The 26,348-nt window shown below is 46.5% G+C and overlaps 2 long non-coding RNA genes across 3 annotated transcripts in view; one reads left to right on the forward strand and one right to left on the reverse strand.

The window, feature by feature from the left end:
- LOC127298990 (uncharacterized) overlaps positions 1 to 26,348 on the forward strand; it is a 211,258-nt gene that overhangs the window by 21,635 nt on the left and 163,275 nt on the right. The gene's annotated exons all lie outside the window — the stretch shown is intronic.
- Positions 23,020 to 25,727, reverse strand: LOC139830956 (uncharacterized). Of its 2 annotated transcripts, XR_011744553.1 has the most exons (4): positions 25,571 to 25,727; positions 23,814 to 23,915; positions 23,674 to 23,724; positions 23,020 to 23,269 (listed from the first exon to the last, which is right to left on the reverse strand). It is a non-coding gene; the product is annotated as an uncharacterized lncRNA (long non-coding RNA). The 2 variants fall into 2 exon arrangements; XR_011744552.1 differs by having other exon boundaries at positions 23,020 to 23,724.

The following is a 26,348-nucleotide window of genomic DNA, read 5'->3' on the forward strand; positions in this document are numbered from 1 at the left end:
TCAGTGGTTAAGATGATGATTCGGTCAATTATTACCTGGAAGGGTGGAATATCGTCAAACTTATTATAATCTTCTCGACATGTCTGTCTTGTCCTCTACTCCCACGATGTTTCTTTTTCCTTAAAGAACTATGTGCCGCTTTGGCTCATCGTATGATGTGTCCTCTTGCCTTTCTTTTCTTTTTTTCGGTTTGCTAGACATATCCTTCACATAAAAAACCTGAGCCACTTCACTGGCTAGGACGAATGGTTCGGTGTCGTACCCTAGATTCTTGAAATCCACTGTAGTCATTCCGCATCGCGGGTCTACCTGTACCCCGTCTTTCAGGTTGAACCATTTACACCGGAACAAAGGGACCTTGAAATTAGGTCCATAGTCAAGTTCCCATATCTCCTCTATGTACCCATAATATGTGACCTTGTTCCCATTGCCATCTTCTGCATCAAAGCGGACACCACTGTTTTGGTTGGTGCTCTTTTTGTCTTGGGCGAAAGTGTAAAATGTGTTCCCATTAATCTCGTACCCTTGAAAAGTCGATATAGTAGAAGATGGTTGCTTGGCCAACAAGTACAGCTGCTCGTCATCGGTGACATTCATGAGACGTGTTTGCAACCAACCGCCGAAAGTCTTCATGTGTTCTCCATCAATCCAATCTTCACGTTGCTCCGGTATTTAGAGCGTAAGATCTCCTTGTGTTCCTCTTTGTACGGAGCCACCAAGATGGAATTATGTAGAACTGTAGTGTGCTTGAGTGAAAGAATGTCCGTCCATACACGTTGCTGATTCCTTTCCTAGCGTGCCTTTTCCACGCAGTCTCCCCTCATAGTGCGATTCAGGAACACCGATCGGCTTAAGGTCAGGAATAAAGTCAACACAAAACTCAATGACCTCCTCTGTTCCATAGCCCTTGGAGATGCTTCCTTCTGGCCTAGCACGGTTATGAACGTACTTCTTTAAGACTCCCATGAATCTCTCAAAGGGGAACATGTTGTGTAGAAATACAGGACCGAGAACGCCAATCTCTTCGACCAGGTGAACTAGGAGATGTGTCATAATATTGAAGAAGGATGGTGGGAACACCAACTCGAAGCTGACTAGACATTGGACCACATCCTTCGGTAAATTTTGTAGAGTAAGTGGATTGATCACCTTCGAGAAATTGCATTGAGGAACGCACATAGCTTCACAATGGGTACTCGAACATTTTCCGGCAGAAGCCCCCTCAATGCAACCGGAAGTAATTGTGTCATAATCACGTGGCAGTCATGAGACTTTAGGTTTTGAAACTTTTTCTCCGACATGTTTATTATTCCCTTTATATTCGACGAAGCCGACGGGACCTTGATGCTACTCAGACTTCAAAAAAGATCTCCTTCTCCTCTTTGGTAAGAGCATAGCTGGCAGGACCTTGATACTTCTCTGGATTCAGGTTGTTTCCTCGTGGATACTTTGCTGGTCCTGCCGTGCATCCGGTGTATCTTTTGTCTTCCCATACACGCCCAAGAAGTTTAGCAGGTTCACGCAAAGATTTTTCGTCACGTGCATCACGTCGATTGCAGAGTGAACCTCTAAGAATTTCCAGTAGGGTAGCTCCCAAAATATCGACTTCTTCTTCCACATGGGTACGTGTCCTTCAACATCATGCGGAACAGATTGTCCGCCGGGACCCTTTCCAAAGATCACTTTTAAATCCTTGACCATATCATATATAACTTCCCCATTAGGGCGGGTAGGCTTCGTTCGGTTATCTGCCTCACCTCCGAAATGCTTTCCTCTCTTTCTTACGTGATGTTGTTTTGGAAGAAATCGACGATGCCCTGTACACATTCTTGTTTCCCAAATAATTACTATCAGTCTCACCTAAACAGTGTGTGCATGCATTGTATCCCTTGTTTGACTGCCCTGAAATGTTACCAAGAGCAGGCCAATCATTGATGGTTACAAATAACAACGCTCGTAGGTTAAATTCCTTTTGTTCGTGCTCATCCCACACAGGTACACCTTCGTCACGCCACAACTCTAAAAGTTCTTCAACCAATGGCCTCAGGTACACATCAATGTCGTTGCCGGGTTGCTTCGGGCCCTGGATGAGCACTGGCATCATAATGAACTTCCGCTTCATGCACAACCAAGGAGGAAGGTTATAGATACATAGAGTCACTGGCCAGGTGCTATGACTGGAGCTCTGCTCCCCGAAAGGATTAAAGCCATCTGTACTTAGACCAAATCTTAAATTCCTTGCGTCATCTGAAAATGACATGAACTCTCTGTCGATTTTTCTCCACTGCGACCCGTCAGCGGGGTGTCTCAGCATCACATCTTTCTTACGGTCCTCTTTGTGCCATCGCAACAACTTGGCATGCTCTTTGTTCTGGAACAAACGTTTCAACCGTGGTATTATAGGAGCATACCACATCACCTTCGCAGGAACCCTCTTCCTGGGGGTGGACTCACCCTCAACATCGCCAGGGTCATCTCGCCTGATCTTATACCTCAATGCACTACATACCGGGCATGCATTCAAATTCTCGTACTCCCCGCGGTAGAGGATGCAGTCATTGATGCATGCATGTATCTTCTGCACCTCTAATCCTAGAGGGCAGACAACCTTCTTTGCTTCGTACGTGCTAGAGGGCAACACGTTCTCCCCTGGAAGCATCTTCTTTATTATTTTCAGCAACTTTTCAAATCCCTTGTCAGAAGTACCATTCTCTGCCTTCCACTGCAGCAATTCCAGCGTGGTACCCAGCTTTTTCTGACCATTTTCGCAATTTGGGTACAACAGTTTGTTGTGATCCTCTAACATTTTCTCCAACTTCAACCTCTCCTTTTCATTTCCGTAGTTTATCTTCGCATCAAGAATGGCCCGACCCAAATCGTCATCCGGGTCATGTTGTCGTCAGAAACCCACCGGCGGGCAGCGACGGGCAACACCGTAGAGCCGGGAACAACCTAGAGCTGCGGCTGGCTGAGGTCCCTCCGAGCGACGGCCCGCAAAGCCTTCTGGTCACACGTCCGATGCTGATGCAAGGGCGTGCCACCTGACCTATACCTGGTCAGGAAGGTGATGGAGATGCCTCGCTTAGTTTCCTGCATGGCATACACGTAAACATTAAATACGAGCCTCGATCGGCTCTCAGGTTATCCTGTGAATCGGCTCAGGGAGCCGATCCACCCATGATTCGTACGAGGTGCACGAATATATGGTGGTCCTGCTTGATCAAGATAAAGCTAATGAGATCTATGACGATTTAGGGTTTTCACCGCATAATCGGATCATCCTACTCACGGTTGGGCCTCGCGGCCACGCACGGTGATCGTAAGCCGATCCTAAACAAGGCCTAAAAACCAACACGAGGTTGATCCCCGGAACATCCTGTTTAGGGCCAGCGAACGACACCCTACGTGCCGCTGGATCCTCCACCCCTTTGTAAGGCCTAACTATTGCAGATATTAAACTAATCCTTGTAGAACAAGGAGCAATCGTAACGGATCAAATCTACTAAATAATGATCAAGCGGGGTGCCGCCCCCACACCTAAGATAGGTGTGAGGGCGGCTAGACATGCAAGGGTTGCACTACGATAGCATGTTACGCGAAGAACTATGCTAACCCTAACACATCTATGATAACTACGTTGCTCGCCATCAACAAGGCTTCAGTACGAGCAACGCATGAACAACGTGGAGCGATCTAGGCAGCATGTCGCTTACCGGTAGAAACCCTCGAGACGAAGGAGTTGGCGATGCGCCGAGATTGATTTGTTGGTTGAACGTTGGTTGTTGTTTATTCCATAAACCCTAGATACATATTTATAGTCCAGCGGACTTTCTAATTTAGGCATGCACCTAACCGTGCACGGGTAAAATTCTATCTAAGATACGATCTATTACATTACAGATATATGGGCAATCTAGCCCAACTTTGCATATAAGGCCGATCTACATATTTTCTCCGTATATAATCTTCAAGCCCATCTTGATCGTGGCCCACCTCTGACTTGGTCAAATTCTGGTGATAACACATGCCCCCCTGGTTTTGGAATTATCAATTCCAAAATCACTCCGTTTTTTTTTCTTCGTCGGGTCATGTCATGGCAGAACCGTTGCAGTATCCTTTATCATGATGTCTTGTCTCCTCAACTTCTTGCAAAACTAGATAACTTTAGCACCATTTCCTTGGAAACCGCAATGGCTTTAAATCCCCCATTAGGCTCCTCCTTATTAAACTGTGCCGATTGACTAGCCTCCTTCATCCCCTTCCTCTGTTCTCGCTATCGGCACTAAAAAAACCCTCTTTCCCTGTAGCAATGTCTTCTTCTCCCTCCGTCTCCTCCGGCCTTTCTTTCCAATCTTCTTCCCCAAGCGAGCCAATGTCGGAACTCGAGTGGGACTTCTATCTCATGTCAGACGGTGACATGCCCCTGACCGATGAGGAGGGCGACCTCCACCTCCTCGTCGAAGGGGAAGTGGAGAGCGAAAACAAGGATGACCTCTCCTCCTGGAGGGATCCCACTTCCCATGATAAGGAAGAGGAAGATGAGGATGCGGAGGAAGAAAAGGAGGAGGATGATTCCTCCTCCTCCACTGGATACCCGCCAGCGAAGCGCCTCCGTGTTTGGGCAGATAGTGAAGATGACGATGACGACACAGAGGAAGAAGCTCCGGTCGAGGGCTGGAGCAGCAGTGACGAGGAGTTCTCCGGAAGCAGCGCCGGTGACAGCTACGATGCCGACGACGAGGGCAGCGAGGATTAGTGACATAGCATCAGTAGTATGCGAGCAATCGGCTCTTCTTTTGTTCCTCTTTGAGCAATCGGCTCTTCTTTTGTTCCTCTTTGAGCAATCGGCTCTTCATTATAAAAAACCCTCCTTTGTTAATGAAGAAGCATTTCCAGTCAATTGTTTTGCCGATAGTCAAAGTCACACAATCCCCAAAAAGAGCCGATGGCATCGCATCGGTCTCTATCATAAAAACACGAGTAATGTCGACCTAGCCGCCCTCCAAACGGTAACCTGCGACCTCCATCTGAAAAGGCAAACTCAGATCCCCAAATCGCCGCCTGAGCAGTTCCAACCCACAACCACCTACACAGATCTCGACCGCGCCGCCCCCAGCTCCTTCAACGCATCCCATGGCGGAATCATCCAATACCGATACCACGGCTTCCGGACTGAAGGTAATCCTCAACCTCCTCTCGCCGTTCGACTTGACATGGGATTAATGGCAAACACCTGAATTAACGTCTCGCTCTGCTACTAATTTAGGTTTCAGACATTCTTCTGCCACATCCTTCTCTCGCAAATTCGATGTGCCTCGGTCCTCGTTCTTCTGAGAGTCCTGCCCTGTTAATTTCGTGCGAAGCTAACAGAATCCCCTTTGTGAGCCAGAACCTAGATCTAACTTCCTGGGCCGACTGCTTGCGAGCCTGGCCTAATCCTCCTGAGGGTTGGGTGGCATGGTACAATAGAGTATCAAAAACCCACTATGCCACCTGGGAAACCATAGGGATAGCCGATGCCCTGTCATTATCATTATCTCCTCTTGAGAAGAATGAGAACATCCTGAAAACCATCGGCTACTTCTGGTCTGATGCATTGAACTGCTTCATGTTTGGTCATGGCCCTATGACTCCGACCCTGCTGGATGTGGCCATGATCACAGGGCTAGACATTGCATCCCCCAGCCCTTCTGCATTCAAACTGCCAAAAGTCCCTTTCACTATTTCCTCTAAAAATGAGTGTACTAGCTGGGGCGCCTATCTCAATCGTTATATGAAAACCAAAGGCCCCGTGACAGAGAGGGAGCACACAGCCTTCCTGAATTTCTGGCTGGAGCACTTCATATTCTGCGGCCCATCACTTGCTCCCACCAAGAATTACCTCTCCCTGGCCTATGAACTTGCTAAAGGCACCCAACTCGGCCTAGGCAAACTATTTCTTGGAGAGATTTATCGATCCCTTCAACTGATGTCTGTCAAACTGTTCTCTCGAAAGACAGTTAAAACTGGCGGCCCCTGGTGGTTCATTCAGTTGTGGGCCCAACTATACTTCCAAAACCAAATCCCAGACTTCCCATCGCTGACCACCTGCACCTTTCCGGATGTAAATGGAAAGGAAATTCGATGCACCAGCTATGGCCAAGCCCTGCATGGTCTCCCGGGCAGCAGGCTGATCCCCAAGGAAGCAGCAGGGTGGTTTAAGATTTTCTTCCAAGGTTTGGACAACCCCCTGTTCCACCCTTATACTGAATCGGAAAATTTTGAAAACCCAGTCTCTTTCCGATTGGATGACTTTGCCGATGACGCCAGCACACAGCATTTGTACTCCCTCATGATTCGTCCTTGCTTCCTCCCTGTTGGCATGAGTACCTCGAACCGGATCATCAAGCCCGGTTATGAGTGTTATCAACCAGTAGTAGCAGCCCGACAGCTTGGTCTCGGACAGGTGCCTCCACACTTCTTCTTACACCACCTGACAGCAAGTAGAGCTGAACTGCCTGACATCCTTACTGCCCAAAGGTGTTATACCTTCTTTGATGCTTTGGCCATCCCAATTCCCCACAACCTCCGTTTCTCCTTCACTACCAATGGTTTTGAAACTTGGTGGTCTATGTGGAAGACCCACGTCTTCAGGAGGGCTCTAGGACCGCTGCTGAGAGAGCTTGACGCCGAATATGACATCCCTGCACTGTGTACCATCACTTAAGCATTTCTTGTAACCGCACCATGGTGATCGTCTGTGACCTGACTCTTTCTCCTGGCAGCAACAAGATGGTCCGGCTCCCACACAAGCCGACGATTCCCCTTTCGTATTCCTTCCTCCGGCACCAGTGGTTCTCTTCTGCCAGAGTTCGCCACCCCTGAAGAAAGTCATAATGCAGAGTCAGCCGATTTCACCGAAATCGGCTCCCAAGAGTAAAGCATCTTCGGGGCCAGTTGCCCCCCGAGCGTCGATTCAGGCGAGGACAGCAGTGAGGAAGGTGGCTGTCAGGAAAACCCTGAAGCGTAAGGCTCCTGCCCAAGAAAGCCCACCTGTAAGTTGGCTCAGACCCCGTCCATATTTATCCACCTTCAAAGACTTTTTACAATCGCTCGTATTCCTTTTCTACAGACTTCCACCGAAGAAACTTCCAGCAGGGCCGAAGATTCCAGTCAGGGGGACTCGAGCTCGGGCAATTCTGAGAGGTCCACCACCCAGAGCCAGACGGCTTCACCAGCGCCGGCTTCCAAGAAAAGGTCGATCACTGAACCTCCTGCTCCCCAAGCCCCGACCAGATCGGGGTCACGCACGAAGCGCCACTGCGTCAAAAGCGCTCGTAAGAATCCACGAGCCTCTCCATCAAGCCAGGAGGTCTCAAACGTAATTATCTCCCCGGTCATACTTCATGCTTTCCCGTCGTCATGGGTGGATCGGCTAATCACTTCCCCTTGCAGGCCGAAGAAACTTCTAGCGGAGACGTTGAGGAGATACCGATGTCGTCCGCCACCCTGGACCTAGCCACCTCGGCGATCGTGGCTGCCCAAGTGGCTGACCCATCTCAATCCATAGAAAAGCCGATCGTTACATCATCGGCTGTTCCTCCTACAATGGGAGAGGTATGCCCCTCCTCCTTGGCTCCATCAATTTCTTCATTGCATGCTAACTCACTTTGTTTGCCCTATCAGGGTTGTGATCTCTCGAGCTTGCTGACGTTCGATCCAGAATCCATCGAACCCACTCCTCCCAAGGCCAGCGGAGAGCCGAGTCCTAGTACGGTCCATGGTCCGCTCCAGCGTCTCAAAGACTTGCTTTCTGCCTCAACTGAGACTCTGATTGAAAATTCCGAGGAAGCCAAAGGCATCCTCGAGGACATCCAGCCCCATCTCCCTATGACACTGCAAGTGAAGCTCTGGCCCGCTGCTACCCTGTCGGTCTTTAAATCAAGGGTGCAATTGGCTCGACAAAGGATTACTCTTCGCCGCTCCCAGCTTTCGCTGAGAGCCGATATTGCCGGAAAGTGTCGACGGCTCAATGAGAAGAAGGCTGCTCTGGACGCCAAGACGGACACTTCTGCCAATCGCGCCGAACTCGAGACCCTGCGCAAGGAGCTGGAGAGTCTTGAAGAGAGGGTAAGGGTGACCAAACAGCTCATCCAAGACAAGGAAGCCCTTATTGCCCGTTCTCAAGACGAAGCAAAAGGCCTCACAGCCGATCTGAAGACCGATCTGGCTGAAATTCGTACCCTGAGCAATCAGCTGGTGACGGGTAAGGACGAGGATGACGAGGCTGAGATCGCTGAGGCGGATCGCATCCGTGTTGACGCCCTTCTCGCCCTCGGCGTATTTCTTCAGTAGGGCCTTCAGAGACAGATGATGTTTCGCTGGACTGGATCTTTCTGTACTTGCTACATCTGTACTTGCTACATCGATCATATGTGTTTTTTTTATTGGCCGATTTTCCGTCGGCTCCTGACATTCCTTGCCCCTGCGTCTGTCTGCTGATCATGTGCCTCCCCCGAGCCGAATCTGTCAGGTGACTGCAGATATCGGCTCTGTATCATGCCAAGGCACTGTATTTGCACGTCGGCTCCGTTGGGATTCGTGTAGCCGACGTGGCCGCCGTTCATTAGATCATCGTTGAACCCAAGCCGACCGTGTGGTGAGGATAATTTTAGCCGATTCGCTGGATCGAAGCGCTCCCTGAAGGCTTTGTAATATCCTTACATAGATCTTCGGGGGTCAACCCCAGTGTTATTACTACACGGCCTTCGTCACATCGATGCGCTTGCGGTCCCACCGGGCGTGCCAGAATGTGTTGTCGTCAGAAACCCACCAGCGGGCAGCGACGGGCAACACCGTAGAGCCGGGAACAACCTAGAGCTGCGGCTGGCTGAGATCCCTCCGAGCGACGGCCCGCAAAGCCTTCTGGTCACACGTCCGATGCTGATGCAAGGGCGTGCCACCTGACCTATACCTGGTCAGGAAGGTGATGGAGATGCCTCGCTTAGTTTCCTGCATGGCATACACATAAACATTAAATACGAGCCTCGATCGGCTCTCAGGTTATCCTGTGAATCGGCTCAGGGAGCCGATCCACCCATGATTCGTACGAGGTGCACGAATATATGGTGGTCCTGCTTGATCAAGATAAAGCTAATGAGATCTACGACGATTTAGGGTTTTCACCGCATAATCGGATCATCCTACTCACGGTTGGGCCTCGCGGCCACGCACGGTGATCGTAGTTTCCATCCTAAACAAGGCCTAAAAACCAACACGAGGTTGATCCCCGGAACATCCTGTTTAGGGCCAGCGAACGACACCCTACGTGCCGCTGGATCCTCCACCCCTTTGTAAGGCCTAACTATTGCAGATATTAAACTAATCCTTGTAGAACAAGGAGCAATCGTAACGGATCAGATCTACTAAATAATGATCAAGCGGGGTGCCGCCCCCACACCTAAGATAGGTGTGAGGGCGGCTAGACATGCAAGGGTTGCACTACGATAGCATGTTACGCGAAGAACTATGCTAACCCTAACACATCTATGATAACTACGCTGCTCGCCATCAACAAGGTTTCAGTACGAGCAACGCATGAACAACGTGGAGCTTGTGCTGCCTAGATCGCAAGATGCGATCTAGGCAGCATGTCGCTTACCGGTAGAAACCCTCGAGACGAAGGAGTTAGCGATGCGCCGAGATTGATTTGTTGGTTGAACGTTGGTTGTTGTTTATTCCATAAACCCTAGATACATATTTATAGTCCAGCGGACTTTCTAATTTAGGCATGCACCTAACCGTGCACGGGTAAAATTCTATCTAAGATACGATCTATTACATTACAGATATATGGGCAATCTAGCCCAACTTTGCATATAAGGCCGATCTACATATTTTCTCCGTATATAATCTTCAAGCCCATCTTGATCGTGGCCCACCTCTGACTTGGTCAAATTCTGGTGATAACAGGTCATCAAAAATCGGCTCATCGAAAATGAGCTCTTCTTCAGCTTCGTCTTCCCCCATTCTACCACCGTCTTCAGTGAATAAGGGATAGTTGTCACTATCCTCTTCTTCTTCGTTGTCTTCCAATATAACCCCTCTTTCTCCGTGCTTGGTCCAACAATTATAGCTGGGCATGAAACCATTCTCCAGCAGGTGGACGTGAAGGGTCTTCGAGGTAGAGTAATCCTTCATATTCTTACAGGAACTACATGGACAATACATGAAACCATTCGACCCCCTGTTTGCCTCAGCCACGTTGAGAAAATAATGCATGCCAGTAATGAACTCGGGATGGCACCGGTCACCGTACATCCATTGTCGACTCATCTGCATTTTATATGTATATCAAAAATCATTAAGTACATAACATCATGGATATATGAGTGACCAACTTAATTAATATTCAAGTTCATCACATAAAACTAATTGTTTTTTATAAAAGAAGAGGGGCTCACCGAGGTGGTACCGTGCCGGCTAGGGGACGACGCTGGCGATCGACAGCGGTAAGGACGGGGATGATACTAATTAAAACCTACAAAACATACCATAATTTCAGCTCAAATTGCATATAAAAAAATAAAATCACTAACTTAGGCATTTAATCGAACACCTTGCTTGCACTACAAAAATAGTACGAGTTAAAACTACCAAAGAACTGAGCTAAATTAGGAACGCCGGAAGGAAGGATGATATTGCTAACCCTTGGATAGATGTATGCCGTTAATCTTGTTAAAATGGTGGAGAAAAATAAAGATTATTGGAGTGTGAGAGGTGGAGAATATTTGGAAATGTGAGAGGAGAAGTGAGAATGCAGGGAGCTGGGGGCGCTGCCGCGCGATCATATAGGCACAGACCCTTTAGTACCGGTTCCTTACACGAACCGGTACTAAAGGTGCAACCCTGGCCCCACCACCGCCTGGAAATCGGGCCCAAACCCTTTAATACCGGTTCCTGTTACGAACCGGTATTAAAGGTCCATAACGAACCGGTATTGATGTCCCACGCACGGAACCGGTATTAAAGGGAACCGGTACTAAAGGCTTAGATGGATGAGAGGTTTTCTACTAGTGCGTGGCAGGGGATCGTGGTAGGGAACAGCGGCTCGCAGAGTGGCGTTGGCGTGCATCAGCAGTGCGGCACTCGGACCAACGGCGGGGCGCACCAGGGGCAACTCACAGACAGCGGCGCGTGAGCGCGCCGGTGGACGTCGACGTTCGAACAATCGGAGACGGAGCTCAGACCCTTGGCGACGGAGTGATGCGATGACGACCGACAAAGTGAAATTGACTGAAATCAAGTGAAAGAAAGAAAACAATTGAGTTGAACGCGATGTACCTTGAAGGTGCTTCTGCTCGGCGGCGGGGACTGGTTCAGACAACGGGCGGGGACGTGCGAGGACGGGGGCGGCGGCGTGCGTGCCATCTGCTGCAGGCGGCGAGGTGAGGACGCGACCATGGAGCAAGGATGGCTGCGTGAGGTGGTCTTGGATCGCGCCTCGGCGGGTGCGGTTGCGGGATGCAGCGACGTGGGGGATTGCGTCCGAGCGAATTAGGAGAGAGAGAGTCGTGGGCCAGGGGTGGGGCGGTGGAATTAGTGGCGATGCTGGTCGGGGAAGCGTTGTCCTCTCCTTCAAACACGGGATAGCAGTGAGCCGTCGGATAAATGGATCGTACGTTCCAGATCGTTTGGATCAGCCCCTCTGGGGCTTTTATTAGTAGTAGAGAGTAGAGATAGAGATGTACGCACGTTTTGTGTTGGCTTTGGTTGGAAACATCACGTTTGTAGGTTGTGTCCGAGTAGTACCTTGTCTGTGTGAGTCATTTGTCCGTTTATAGCGCTGATTGAGTTCGGATAGTAATTGTGTTAGCAGTCAGGAGACCGCGTTTGAATCATAGTTGGGTTTGTGTTAGACTGTCAAGGTACGAGTCAGTTGTGCATGGACAAGTTTGTACCGTGAGTTAAGATAGCAACGGAAATTAACAGAAAAATATTGGGGATGATACCTGGGTGAACCACGTGTTAAGAAGGGTGTTGAAGTACAAATGCAACGACCTTCTTTTTCGTACATGGGTAAATTGATTAGGTGTACTAGTAAATTTGCCCGTGCGTTGCACCGGGAGAGAAAAATATCTATCACGATCTCATGGATGCGTGAAGTTTGCTCTTATTGTTATAGACACGACATGCTATAGAAACGACGATACAACTCTCCTCCTCTCACCCCGCCGTCGCCGGCAAAAGCCGTCAGGCAAAGCCCGTGCGGCGCCGGCGGGATCTTCCTTACCCGCTTCTGGAGGCTGCTCAGGGCAGTTTTTCATGGCGGCGGTGCGGCTAGGAGACGATGCAGCCCGGGTGGCGGGGATCCGGTTTCAGCGATCGGTGGGGCTAGCGGCTGCGACGGAGGCGGGTTGCGGTGGTGCTTCTGGCCACCTGCGGCGGTGTGGCCATGGAGATGGGCGGTGACCAGATCTAGGTCTGCGGTTAGGCCTAGATTTGGGCCGACGGGCGTGACGGGTGGGCTCCTTCGGTTGTGTCCAGAGTGGCTTGTTGAAGATGTTGAGGGGCTGCTTTTCGTACTCGCTACCCTGCGTTGCCTCGCCATCTCCTCCGCCGGTCGTAGCTGTGCTAGATCGTGGCCAGGTGGGCTCGATCTAGATGTGCTCATCCGTAATGTTCCTCTGCGTTGGTGGCTCGTAGGCTTGAGTTGGGACGCCAGGGCGGCGGCCCTGGAATGCAGGTGCTATGTTGGTTGGCTGGCGTGCCAATGGCTCGGGTGCTGGTCGGTGCCCACGGTCGTGTGGGCGACGTGGTTGGTGGCGAGCAGCGCAATGTGGCGGTGGTTAGGTTGTCGTTCGATAACCTAACCCTTTGTATAAGGAGGAGAGGCCACACCAAGGGGAAAGCCTTGCTCGTTTGGGCCATGATGGCGATGTCCACGGACACCGTCCCCTTCTTGAAGGCGCCATGGGGCTTCTCTCCGTCTTTCTACATTCTCCGAGTAAAACGTCAAGATCCTCGAATCGGGCGGTGGCGGCACTCCGGTGTCGTGCTCTTCTTGAAGATACCGTCTTGGAGCCCACAAGATTCGGCTCTCCGGCGGTAGTGTGGCGAAGGTGACTTTGTTTGGCAATCTTTGGCAAGGCTTGCTTTCGTGCCCTTCCCTTGTTGAGTGTTCTTGGTGCTGCTCTCTGGTTTGTGGGCAACGTGGGCCAGTTCCCGATGGTGTTCGGTTTCCGGTGGCGTTTCTGCTACGGAGGGGTTATGTCGACGCCGTGCATTTTCGTTGGCTCACTCTTGGTTGAGCCCCAGCCTGACAATGTTTTGCTCCGATTCTAAATAGTCTTAGTAATGGCCGAGCTTGTTGTTCGCTCTTTCGGTTGTAGCTTCTTTGATAGTTTGTGTGGGTGTGTGGTTCGTTTTATAAGCTAGGTTCAGCACTTTGTATCGTTTTGCCGTTGGTGGCTTTGTTAATTCAAAGTTGAGCACTTGAGTGTTTTTATCTATAAAAAAATGCGCTGAACAATAAGGAAACCGAAAAAGGGTGATATTACGTGTACTGCTATTGCTCACCAAGTATCCTCTGTTTGATGATGAAATTATCTTGCATCATCCTAATTTAATTTGTACTGCCTTTCATATATTATTAGCTCAATTTAGATTTATTTAAAATAAGGCCGTAATAATTTTGTATAATGTTTCAAGGCGGAAGAGGAGCAACGCCCAGCTAGGTTACCCCAATGGTTATTGGCACCCCTCTATGGTCTGTCGAGTCTGCATGTGCTGATAGTGCGCATCGTTCTTAATTCAGTTCATGATTTTTAACATCATTAGCTCCTTCGCATCCTCAAGTTCTGTTCTTTCCACAAAATCACCAATACCGCACCGTACCATGCAAGCGCTTCACTTCGTTGTCATTTTGGTCAACCCGGTGAATCGAAAGAGCAGTCAAGGCCAAGCCACCAAATAGATGGATTCAGATATGAATACATCTGTCGCTGGAGAGAATCTTCCACGGGAGTAGCTTGCTCTGTATATACTTAACTTTGGCGGCCCCGTTTTTGTTCCTAAGCTCGGTCCAATTGTTGCTGCTAGCTCGCTCCTTCGCCGATCGCATGGCTCGCCGGTCTGTGGTCGCCTCCTCCAAGTCCCAGTATCACTGTAGCCCAGCACTTGTCGCCGTCACACTCAGCATATTCTCCGTCTCTCGCTCGAGATCAGAGCGCCAGCTCCCGCGCCTATTTCCTCCCGACGCGTCGTACGCCGCGAGCTTCTTCTTTTTCCTCTATGTTCGTGAGAAACATGGTGGTGTATATATAGAAGTACAACCAGATTTGTGGATTTCAAAACCCTTTTCCCGCAGGCATATGTGTGCATGTGCCAAAACAGACGATTGCCGACATGCGAGACAAGTAACATCGATTTATGGCTGATCTCATGCACACGGATGGTGGTCAAAAATTGGGAGTCCCCTAGCACATGAAGAAAAACGTCTTCCCTTGCCTAAATGAATTATTCCCTTCCCTGTAGCTAGGTAGCTTGGGTTCCGTTACTGAGCTTCAGTACTATGTTTTTCCCTTTTATTTATAACTAGAAAAAGAGGCTTTTGTTCGGAGCAGGAGGTTTAGTACCGGTTAAGCTATGAACCCAGATTAAGGGGTGCATTAGCACCGGTTAGAGAGGCCATAGCTTTAGCACCGGTTCGTGTGGGACCTTTAGCACATGTTCATATAATATATCAAAATGATCGTGCGAAAAAGTTACATCCGAATTCGTCAGGGTTTGCCCAGTTTATCCAATTTTTAGATTCTCAAAATTCCAAATGTAAACAATATTGAGGAAATCGCTTATCGGGGTCAACTCGGTAGGCTGACGATTAGCGATTAATAGGCAAACCGGCCGATTAATCAGGCGATAAATGAGTTTATCGGCTAATCGGTGACCACTGAATAGGAATTAATCGGGCGATTAATCGTTAAATCGGATGATTTTATGAACACTGAATGGAAATATGAAAGCAAGAACATTTCAGTTTTTGCCAGAAATATAAGATTTTATATTATTATTTTTTATTTTTTTAAAATATTAATTATGAATTCATTCCTGCATAAAGATTACTATTACTTAATCATAAAGGGTAGCAAATTTTGAGATTTACAAATTTTCAGGTCTTAGGTTTTGAAAAAAAATTAAAATATTTAAATTTTAAAAATAATTAGAAAATTATTGTTTATTTATTTATTCAATATTATTTTTACATCATTACTTTTGTTTATTAAAAGAATCATTTGGAATTCAAACAATAAAAAAGTGTGATATCGTGACCAACATGTTAATAGAATTGGTATGATACTAGTATCAATAACATGCGCGCTTGAAAGCAGGATGGGAAGGAAGACGAAAATGAAGTGTGCTTGTGCTGGAGTAGTGGGAGGACGGATGACCGAGCGGGATGTTTGACCACGAGTAAGTAATTTGACTAGAGATAAGTGTAGTTATAGACTAAACTTGAGAAATTACAAAATAATTTGAAATATAAAATTGCAGAAAAAAATAGCAAACTATTTTTCCTCCATTCTATTTGTTATTTTGAAGTGACTTACAAAAAATAAAATCGAAAGGATAAATAAATTGAAAGATAAAAAAAGACAAAATCAAAAAAAATGCATGTGTGCTCTACTCAACTTTTCAACAACTACAGAGCAGCGATGACCACGATCAATGATGTTCCGTGCTCCATTCCTCCCTTCCTACATTCCTTCCTTCATTCCTTCCTTAATTCCTTCATTCAACTTTCTCCAGTTAATTGGTATCACTAGAGTATCTTATTGTAGGTCGGGCGGGGGGAGGGGCACTGCCCCCCTATTATTTGGCAGATCTCTATCCTCCACGATTAGTTCGACCTGCTTCCCGAACACGCATGGATTCATGAAAGGCGAGGGGCACTTATGGTTCTGGAAACGATGATCACATCGCTGACATATGTGCCAGGCATGACCCCCATGGAAGGATTCTGGCAGGATGACATGGCCGGGCTGGACGGGCACCAAGCCGGCGAACCGATTATGAATTCCAAGTACTCTACTAACTATACCATATTCATTGTAGCCAACAATATGTCCTACTAATCACTATCTTCAACTTCCTCAGCCTTATTTGTTCCTACATAGTCAGCACGAGGCCGGAAAGCATACTCGACGGTGTCGCATACTTTGTTGCCACCATCATCTTCTTCCTCCTCCACGATTAGTTCGACCTGCTTCCCGAACACGCATGGATTCATGAAAGGCGAGGGGCACTTATGGTTCTGGAAACGATGATCACATCGCTGACATATGTGCCAGGCATGACCCCCATGGAAGGATTCTGGCAGGATGACATGGCCGGGCTGGACGGGCACCAAGCCGGCGAACCGATTATGAATTCCAAGTACTCTACTAACTATACCATATTCATTGTAGCCAACAATATGTCCTACTAATCACTATCTTCAACTTCCTCAGCCTTATTTGTTCCTACATAGTCAGCACGAGGCCGGAAAGCATACTCGACGGTGTCGCATACTTTGTTGCCACCATCATCTTCTTCCTCCTCACCGCTTTCGGCGTCAATAGCGGAGTACATAAACATTGATGTTTATACACACCTAATTAATTCTAGCTTTGAATATGTTGTCTAGTTTCTATATAGTTGGTATGTTCGAGATATAATGTTTCTACACATGGCAATATGGAAGAGAAGGAAAAGGGGCTGATGCACTAGTAGAAAAGGAGGCTTTTGTTCGGAGCTGCCTGGAGCTTTAGTACAGGTTAAGCTACGAATCCAGATTAAAGGGTGCATTTGCATCGGTTCGAGAGGCTAGAATTTTAGCACCGGTTCGTGCGAGACTTTTAGCAACGGTTCGTATAATATATCAAAATGATCGTGTGAAAAAGTTACGTTGGAATTCACCGGGGTTTGCTCGGTTAGCCAATTTTTAGTTTCTCAAAATTCCAAATGGAAATAGGAAAATAGGAATATTTTAATTTTTGCCAGAAATTCAGGATTTTATATTTTATATTATTTTAAATATATTAATTAATAATTCCTTCATGCATATAGATTACTATATTACTTAATCATAAAAGGTAGCAAATTTTCGGGTTTAGATTTTTCAAAAAAAAAATATTTCAAAAAAATTTAAAATTTAAAAAAAATTTAAAAAATTAATGTTTATCTATTTGTTCAAGATTATTTTTACATCTTTACTTTTATTTATTAAAATAATCATTTGGAATTCAAATAATAAAGAAGTGTGTTATCGTGAGCAACATGTTAATAGGATGGATATGATACTAGCATCAATAAAGTTTGCGCGAAGCACTTGGAAGCGGGATGGGAAGGAACTTGAAAGGTAAGCGTGCTAGTGCTGGAGTAGTAAGATGATGGGTGACCGAGCGGGAAATTTGACCACGAGTAAGTAATTCGACTAGTGGTAAGTGTAGTTAGAGACTAAACTTGTCAAATAACTAAAACTAGCTGGGTGGCCCGCTCAAATTGCGCGGCTAGCAATGAGATGATCTGAATCTTCATGTATGATGTATTTATGTTCCTCATACCGATTTTTTTAAAGAGAAACGAAGTGAAAATAAATAAATTTATTTATTTTCGTAAATATATAGAGCTTCAACTACACACTCTTTTCGATGTGGGTCATGATACACGTGTTATAAATGCAATACCTTGGGTAAATTCACTTTTCCTTCTTGCAAGTTCTCATTGCTATAAAATTATTTCTTCCATCTTTAGAAACATAGACAAAGATTGGTGACGTACCAGCTAAATTTATTAGTTACACCTGCTACTGATTATGATCCTTTTTGATGAAAAATGTTAATTGTAATATTTCTAACAGAATCGTCTAACTAAATTTATTATGATGGTAGAAAGGACACGAAGCAAGATATATGAGTTTGACTTTCATACATAGGGTAAAATAGCCAGCGTTAAATAAAATAATGTATATGAATGGCTATATAATATGTTCTATATTTTAGGTTTTGTGTGTTCCTCCAAAACTCCTCCGGTTGCAATGTCTTCAATACTTCTTGTTGACCGAGTTTGTTTGCATAATACCGATGTACACGTTGTTTATGGGTGTACAAAGTTTCTTCCATAGTAAACTGGCCTTTTATCTTAGCCTATATATTTCCATATTAATTCCGCTCATTTACTTGGGCATTATAAGTTTGAAAGAGTCCAACATATTTTTTTCTGGCAATAATTTACGAAAATCTGTAGCCCCAATTTGAGTTTCAATTAATCATGCAAACTTATGCTTAGCTGAAGCTGAATGTAGAATTGTCTGATTTTTAAACGGGTTTATGCACTTATGGTAAATGTCTCAATATTTACCCCCTTTAATCGTTTTCCTTATTTATGGGACAAGTCGGTATCAATAAGCCTGCAAATTAATATTTAATTTGCTAAATACTTGATATGGGCACGGAGGCCTATGTGGAGCCCAATTTCAGGACTCCACCAACCTAGGTGGTACGCCATCGAGGATTCAGGAGTGACACGCTAGGACGACCTATGCCATGTAATAATTAAGTCTAAGGTTGTGTCATTCATTCTATGTTAGGAAATAATGTAGCCAGGTCATGCTGTGGGCCATCTAGGGTTTTAATAGAGTCTGTTTGACTTGGGCCTGTCCAAGTCGAACTAGGTTAGGCCCAATAAGGGGGCCGGCCGGCCAGCTCTCCCTCTCATATAAGGAGATGGCACGGCTAGGGTTTAGGATAGTTCAAGTTTAGTCTAAAAGTTTAGGGTTTCCCTATAGCGTGTGATCACGTGTATCATCCCTCCGGGGGTACGGCGCTGCCGTTATCTATATTATCCGCTGTGAAGGTTCTTGTGTTCATCAAGGATTGTCTAGCTCTTGGTTTGAGGCGTATCGTTCATCGATCCGTTGCTTGCTGGATTCGTTCCCTCTTCTCCAGGCTGCGTTCATCGCGTTGTTGGGAGGATTTACTACCCCAGGTTCTCGCTGTGAAAGATCGGGCATCAACTAAGGAGGATCCAGTGGGTCCCTCCCACATCATGTGGTATCAGCTTTCCGGTTTGCTCACGGTGAGGTGTTGTCGATCGATCTCTTTGATCGGTTTGCATCGGTGAAGATTGGCTCTAAGATCGGAGGACTTTGGCTCTCGATCGAAGGAGGTTGGTTGGAGGAAGTTTGGCGTTGTTTGGTGTAGTTTGGAGGTCATCCATGGATGTTTCGGAGGTCAAAATCGCGAAAAATCGCGACCGGAATCGGGAGGAAGACGAAATTTCGCGACCAGGAAAAATCCGGTCTGGAATCCGGTCAACCGGGTCAGTGACCGGGCCGGCCGGCGTGGCATCCGGTCAACCGGGCCAGGGACCGGGCTGGCCGGTCTGGAGGCCGGTCTAACCAGGCCCCGGGCCAGGTTGGCTCAGGCTGCTGCGGTTTTTCCTCCGGCGGTTTCTCCTGTTGCTGCGGTGGATTCTCCGGTGATGCGGGCTCATGTTGCTGATGTTGTTCCGTCTACAAAAGGGTTAGCTGATGCTATCGCTGTTCTTGCATTGTCTTCCGACGATAAGCTTGGCATACGGTGTTCGCGTGACATGAAATCTAGTAAGGTTTTCAATGACTATCTGGATTGCTTGAAGGGAGAACAGCGTTCGCCGTCCAGTCTTCGTTGGTATCTACACCGTCTTGCGACAGTTGACGAATATGAAGATTGGGAGTGGAACATGGAGTTGGGTTTTGCTCGATGCCGCACATACAACAGGAAGTTCAATAGTTCTTATGCCTTTTATCTTGCTATACGACGTGTGGACAAGGCATTGGAACGTTGCTGGGAAAATGCAGTGGACATAGGTGAATTTGCTGAAACTTGGGAAGACTACAAAACTTTTCTTCGTAGTGCTTTCGTGTTACCATATGTGGAGGAGAGTGCGCAGCCGTCCAGAGTTGTACAGGCAATAGAGGAAGTGGACAAGTGCATAGTTCCTGTTCAGGAGATTGTTCCACTACCAACAGTCACTAAGGTCGAGGTGAAATCTTCAGAGGAGAGGAAACCTGGCTCTGATACCAAGAGCGCTACTGTGACTGTTGAGGAGGATGTACCATTGAGCGGGCTGAATATGCAACTCAAGCAGGTACAAAGTGATGCTTTCAAGATAGTTGACAAGAGTCAGCGGTGGAGTTTGTTTCAGACTCAGTGCTTTATCAAGGGCAAGGCTTGCAAGTTGATGATTGATTGTGGTAGCTGTACCAATGGCATTAGCAAGGCGATGGTGGCAGCATTGGGGTTGTCTACATGGCGTCTTCCTGAACCTAAACGTCTTGAGTGGTTGAATAGCTGTGGTATGCTGAAGATTACTCATAAGGTGCGTGTGCCATTTACAGTTGATGATTATGTTGATGAGATCGATTGCGATGTGTTGCCATTGGAGGTGTGTGGATTGCTACTTGGGCGTCCTTGGCAGTATGATCGTAATGTGACACATGCTGGACGAGCAAATACATATTCTTTTATGCATGGTGGCAAACAGCGGACTTTGAAGCCTATGGGTGATGATCATATCAAGTCCGATGTGGAGTTAGTGGTGCGTAAAGAGAAGTTGCACAAGCCTAAAGTGCAGCAAGAGGTGCATGATGTTCCGAGCATTGATGTTGGTGATGTTTCAGCTATGCCTGTAGATGACAAGTCAGTTCTTGTTGGTGACAAGCCGGATGAAGCTACACTTGTTGTTGATGTAGATGTTGCAGCATGTGCTACAGTTCCAGTTTGTGTTGATGCCAGTATACAGACAGATGATATTTATGCTGATGATACTTCAGTACATGTGGCGCAGATGCGCGTGGGAGGAGTGGGAGGCGAGCGCGTCAGTGGAGATGGTGGGCAGCGGCACTACCATGCTAGGAGTACTGTCCAGTTTTCCACGACACCGTGGATGCATCGAGGCAAGGATGGACGTGTGAGACATCTATGTGGCCCAGGAATTACACATCTTGTGCAGGGTCATGTGCAGCGACACAGGGGTCCATCAAAACCTCGCAAGAAGAAAGAATTGGCGCCGAAGTCAAAGCTCATGTGGAGAAGAAAGGAGGCGCCAAGTGCTGTATCAAGTCAAGAAGGCCGCGAGGGAGGATGTGGTGTGGAAGACAAGCAAGACTTGAGGACGGCGAGGACGTGTCATGTTCATATCACGTCACCTTTTCCAGAAGACCCTCACGCGTTGGGGACAACGCTTCTTGAAGGGGGGAGGATGATATGGGCACGGAGGCCTATGTGGAGCCCAATTTCAGGACTCCACCAACCTAGGTGGTACGCCATCGAGGATTCAGGAGACTTAATTCTGAATTTGTTTACCTTCTATGTTCTGAAACATGTTGTACGGTGCTTCCTGCCCAACTCACCGGGCCGCCATGACTCCTGCGAGTATAAATCAGATAGAAACTAAATAGTCAAAAGAAATGGCATTCTTTCAATTATACTTTAATGTGCTCCCCATCTAGAGCTTGCACAAATGTGAACATCATCATTTCATCATACATGCGTGTTAGTAAAACGCAGTGGCTACATTCCATCCTCGAAACAGGCTTTCGCCCCGCTTTATAAATAAAGCAACCATAACCATACATAGTTCAGATACAACACACAGAACACACACCCCACATCAAGAGTCTGCTGGGCCAAGCACAACACGCCCAAACACACGAGATAAACGATACAACACCCCACACAAGAGGTGTACTCAGAGGCTGGACGGTGTAGATATGCGGCGGGCAGCCACAAGAAGATCCTCCAGCATGCCGTCCAAGCGCTCCCTGTCCCGCTGTCTACACAACGGGTACCACTGCTGAGTCGAGGTTGCGGGCCGCAGCCCGCCTCTCCGCCTGCGCAGCAACAGTCGGCTCCATCGCCTCGGCCCCGGAGCGGGAACGAGCGAGCCTAACGCTGTGGCGGGATGGCTGGGTGGGCTGGCGCTGGCGCCTCGGGGCCCTCGCCTTGGCTCCAGCCACGGGAGTGTCGGGGAAGACCGAGGCAGGCTCCAGGACAGTAGGACCCGGGGTCGCAGGGCCCAGGGGCGAGGTGGGAGTAGAGCCCGTGGAGCGCGTGTAGCAGACCAGGCCCGGCGACCTCGGCGACTGTGGGGGGCACACCTCCAACCCCACGCTCGCAGACGACGACTCCAGTGGGAAGTTGGAGCCATACTCCATGATGGGCAGCCCGCCGGACGCCACGGTGCCGACAGGGGTGGCGCGAGGGAAGGACGTCCCCAGTTTGGCCGGCGCGCTCCAGTGAGCCCACTACAAGGATTTGGGTCTATTGCAACGGAAAAAATTGTCGCAATATATGTCGTTTTGTGGCAATATGTACCTATTACCACGAAATAGCTTTCGTTGGGAAGCGTTGCAACTAGACACATGGTAATAGGCTATTGCAACAAAAACGCAATTGTGGCAATAAAGTATTATATTGCAATAACCATGTGTGAAGTTGCCACATTTTTTCCCATGGCAATGCTCACTTCTCTGCACAATTTGGTTTGTGGAGATAACTTAATGCAACATGCGAACGAAACGTGGCAACTGATAGTTTGTGGCGACAAACATTTATGGCAATAACATCTACCAACAATCCACATTTCGTGGCGCATGCTCTTTCGTGGCAATAGACAATCGTGGCAATAGCCTATGCCAACACCCCATGTTTCGTAGCATTAGGCATTTTGCCACGAACGCTATGTTTGTGGCATTAACTTATAGCAACAAACATTCCACTCGTGGTGACAAATAGTTATGGCAACGGTCAACTTTTTTGTAGCGCGAAGCTACTAAATTTAATATTTTCGTGGTCATACTCTATTAACAAAATTCAGTTTCGTGACACCAAATACTTATTGCAAGGGGAAAACTGTTTGTAGCAATAAGCTACTGCAACAACTTAGTAGTGGGGTGAAGATTTGACGCAACACTATTTTTCGTGGTGCTAACCTAAGGCAACCTAAGGCAACGGAAAGTGCGTTGTAGCAATAGCCTATCGCAATCATAAAAAGAGCCATTAAATTACAAAATTTAAAACCATACATATAGTATGTAGGTTCATACAAATCAAATACTCATAGCAAATATTCATCAAAGGAAGCTCAAGTAAATGGGTAGCCTTCCTAATTAAGTGTAAGACTAAACTATCCATGATGTACAGTATAGTATGTATGTGTAGGTGCCTTTTCCCATTACTTGTACCCTCTCCACCTATTTCTTTGCTTCCTGCAAGCAAGAAATGGAAAGAAAAAATAGCCAACTAAATATTAAGAGAAAGCAAGCCAAGTTCTGTCAACAAGCTAATACCAAGTGAAATGATGTAACACAATATCTTTAATTACTAACCTAGGACCTAGGCCATGCCATGACAGTACTTAAGCATGCAGCCATCCTGATAAACTTTAGTTAAATGTTTTCCATGTCATACATACATCTTAGAAATATGCCTAAGAACATAACAAGGACAAAAGCAATTGTACATGAAAACTAGCATCAAGTGTCCAGCAAATACAATTGGTACATGAGACTAAGTTACTAATTAATGAAGAGATTGGACAAAAGTATTGCTACTACAAGCCTATATACTGAGCATACTGGGAAGGCAAAACGGTTCTGAGCTGTTTTAACACCTTTTAGAACATCTCGTCCTTTCTTCTTCTTCTTCTTCTGTCCATCTGCTTCTACAACCCAAATCATAGAAAATAGTATTGCATTACTTGGTTATTAGATTGCAAGAACCAATGACCCAAATTTAAAGGAAAGCAAGTACCATCATGTAGTTACGCACGGTAGCAGCGAGCATGGGATGACCATTCATTGAGGACACACATGTCATTAGCAGACACTGGAGTATCAGATTGCCCTTGAGTACCTGTACAAGATTTAGCAGTATTAAAGATTTAGCAATTTAACCCATACAAGGATTTTATGCATTATAGCAAATGCTAGGGACAGCTTAACTGAGATAAAAAAAAAAATTACCGGATCTGGATTGTCCACGTTTATTTATGTATTCTGTTATACTTTCCATCCTTGTAAAGACAACATAGCCTTTCCTTACTGTACAATAAGATTCATTTTTTGCTAAACATACATCAGAGGCTAATGATATTTCTGAAAGAATAAGACAGAGTGCCAGAACTTTCAACAAGACATATCAACTCTAACACTCGACAGAATGTTCAACTATAACGGAATAGGTTTGAAGTCCAAGCTTAATCTGATACAAAAAAAACAAAAGGACATATAGCATGAAAATGTATTTAAAATATCTAGTTTTAACTCTGGAAAAACCTACAGGCAGATCACAAACAAAAACATATCCGTATCCTCTTTTATCATTCTTGCTATTGTTACTCAATAGACAGCAGCATCTAGCCAAGAGTTAACTGAGATCAGGCTCTGAATGAACCCATACTACATTGAGTCATGTGTCATGTTTTAATTCATTCAGATAAAGGAACTTGAGTAACTAAATACAGAGTTGCGACTGCAAAGGTGAATATTCTACTGGCCACAAACTTACATGATACAAGCAAAATAAGACAACTGAAACTAGATATGTGATAACAGTGGCGGAGGACGAAATAGAATTGAGGTAAGGTGAATTCTAAAATAAATACAGTTATACTTTAATAAGATTTATAATTTTAATATGGGAGTAAAGAGATCCCAAATACAAAATCAAGCAACAAATTATAGTAAATATTTACCACTAACTTCAAATTAGCACTTAAAAGACCAAAATGAGTATGAAAGTATCAGTGTATATCCACTACCAATCTTTTCAACTTTATGTTCATGCAATCTAGAAGGTAATGCTAGAGGATAGGTTTTTGTGATCAGCCATTCCTTGAAGATTATGGCTCAATTATCTTGTAGTTGATCTTGTTTAATTTATACTACATGTAAACAGAAGCAGCGACGGCGAAGTGTGAAACAGAACAAGAGCCTGCGCTAGTGCCTACTGAAGAAGTGCACAACTCTCATTCCCCTTTCTTTTTTCTGCCTCCAAATGATCCAGCAGCGTTACTAACCATCCAGGGATTAACAAACGCCTGAACGCATACGGCCAGAATGATGTTAGGGCGAGCGCCCGACTTCGCCATACCGCGTCCTTCTCTAGTGTGTGATAAGTAGCCCCATAAAATATATTGGTAGATTTAGAATGCGATTTAAATCTATTAGATATGTTGAGATGGGTTGCAATAGAAGTAATGCAAACGACTGCAAAAAAGATTCGAATTAGCTCACAGGGGATCTAAATGGATCTAACATTGCGACCACAGTGAAGAAACAGAGTTCTTAATTTAAAACAGTGAAGAAACACGGGATCACAGGGATGTGGCTTGGTGATGAATGGGATCGCAGACTCGCAGCGTCTCCACCTCCGGGTCGGTCATGTTGCGACTGGGGATGAACCCCGAAGTGGTGCCGCTCTACGATGGGAAAAAGCACGCGACACGGCGGCACTCGAAGATGTGGTTCTACGATGGGAGGGGATTGGGAGATTTGGGAGAAACTAACCTGAGGTTGACCCCGGCGTGCTTCTATGTGTTGATGCCAGCGATGACGCCATGAGCACAGACGAAGACGAGAGCTGAGATCCAATGTCCACCGTGTTGACGCCGTGATTTGGTTTAGAGTACTAATCGGGAGTAGGTTTGAGTTGTTTGCCTGGAAGGTTAAATAGGCTATTTTTGGGTAGGAACAAAAATATTTGGACGGAGACTAATGAGATGTTTAGCGGGAGGTTAAATTTTTTGGCCAAAACTAAATTATTAGGCGCTAATTTAGGTTGCGGGAAAGTAATTCTTTTGGAGGGAATTTTTACAATAATGAATATAGTAGGAAAATAATATTCCAAAGCAATATGAAATATATATATATATATGCTGCTAAAAATAATATTTTAGAGAGTTATGAATTGAGAAAAAAAACACTTCGCTCGCTCGGGGTCCTCCCTGCTATGGTGTCGTTCTATCTTGTCCAATTCACGTTGCGTTGTGCTGATCAAGTCACGGGCTTGAGTTCGTGGGGATGCCTTGGCGGTAGCCCCGGAAGGTGGACTGCACAGGTGGCTCTACGGCGGGCAATGTCCCCATCTTCTCAGGCGCCATCTCCCTAGAGCGCACATCGATGGTACCTGCAACCTTCTCTGGCGCCCTCCCCACGTCGCACACATCAACAGAGCATTGGGCATCACTGGAGACATCGCCGTCCATGACGGGTAATGATGGTGAGTGAGCTTGGGGAAACAGCTCAAGCGGCGGCAGCGAGAGAGACCCGAGACCCTCAACCACCA

This window comes from Lolium perenne, chromosome 5, assembly GCF_019359855.2.
Source record: "Lolium perenne isolate Kyuss_39 chromosome 5, Kyuss_2.0, whole genome shotgun sequence".
NCBI lineage: Eukaryota > Viridiplantae > Streptophyta > Magnoliopsida > Poales > Poaceae > Lolium > Lolium perenne.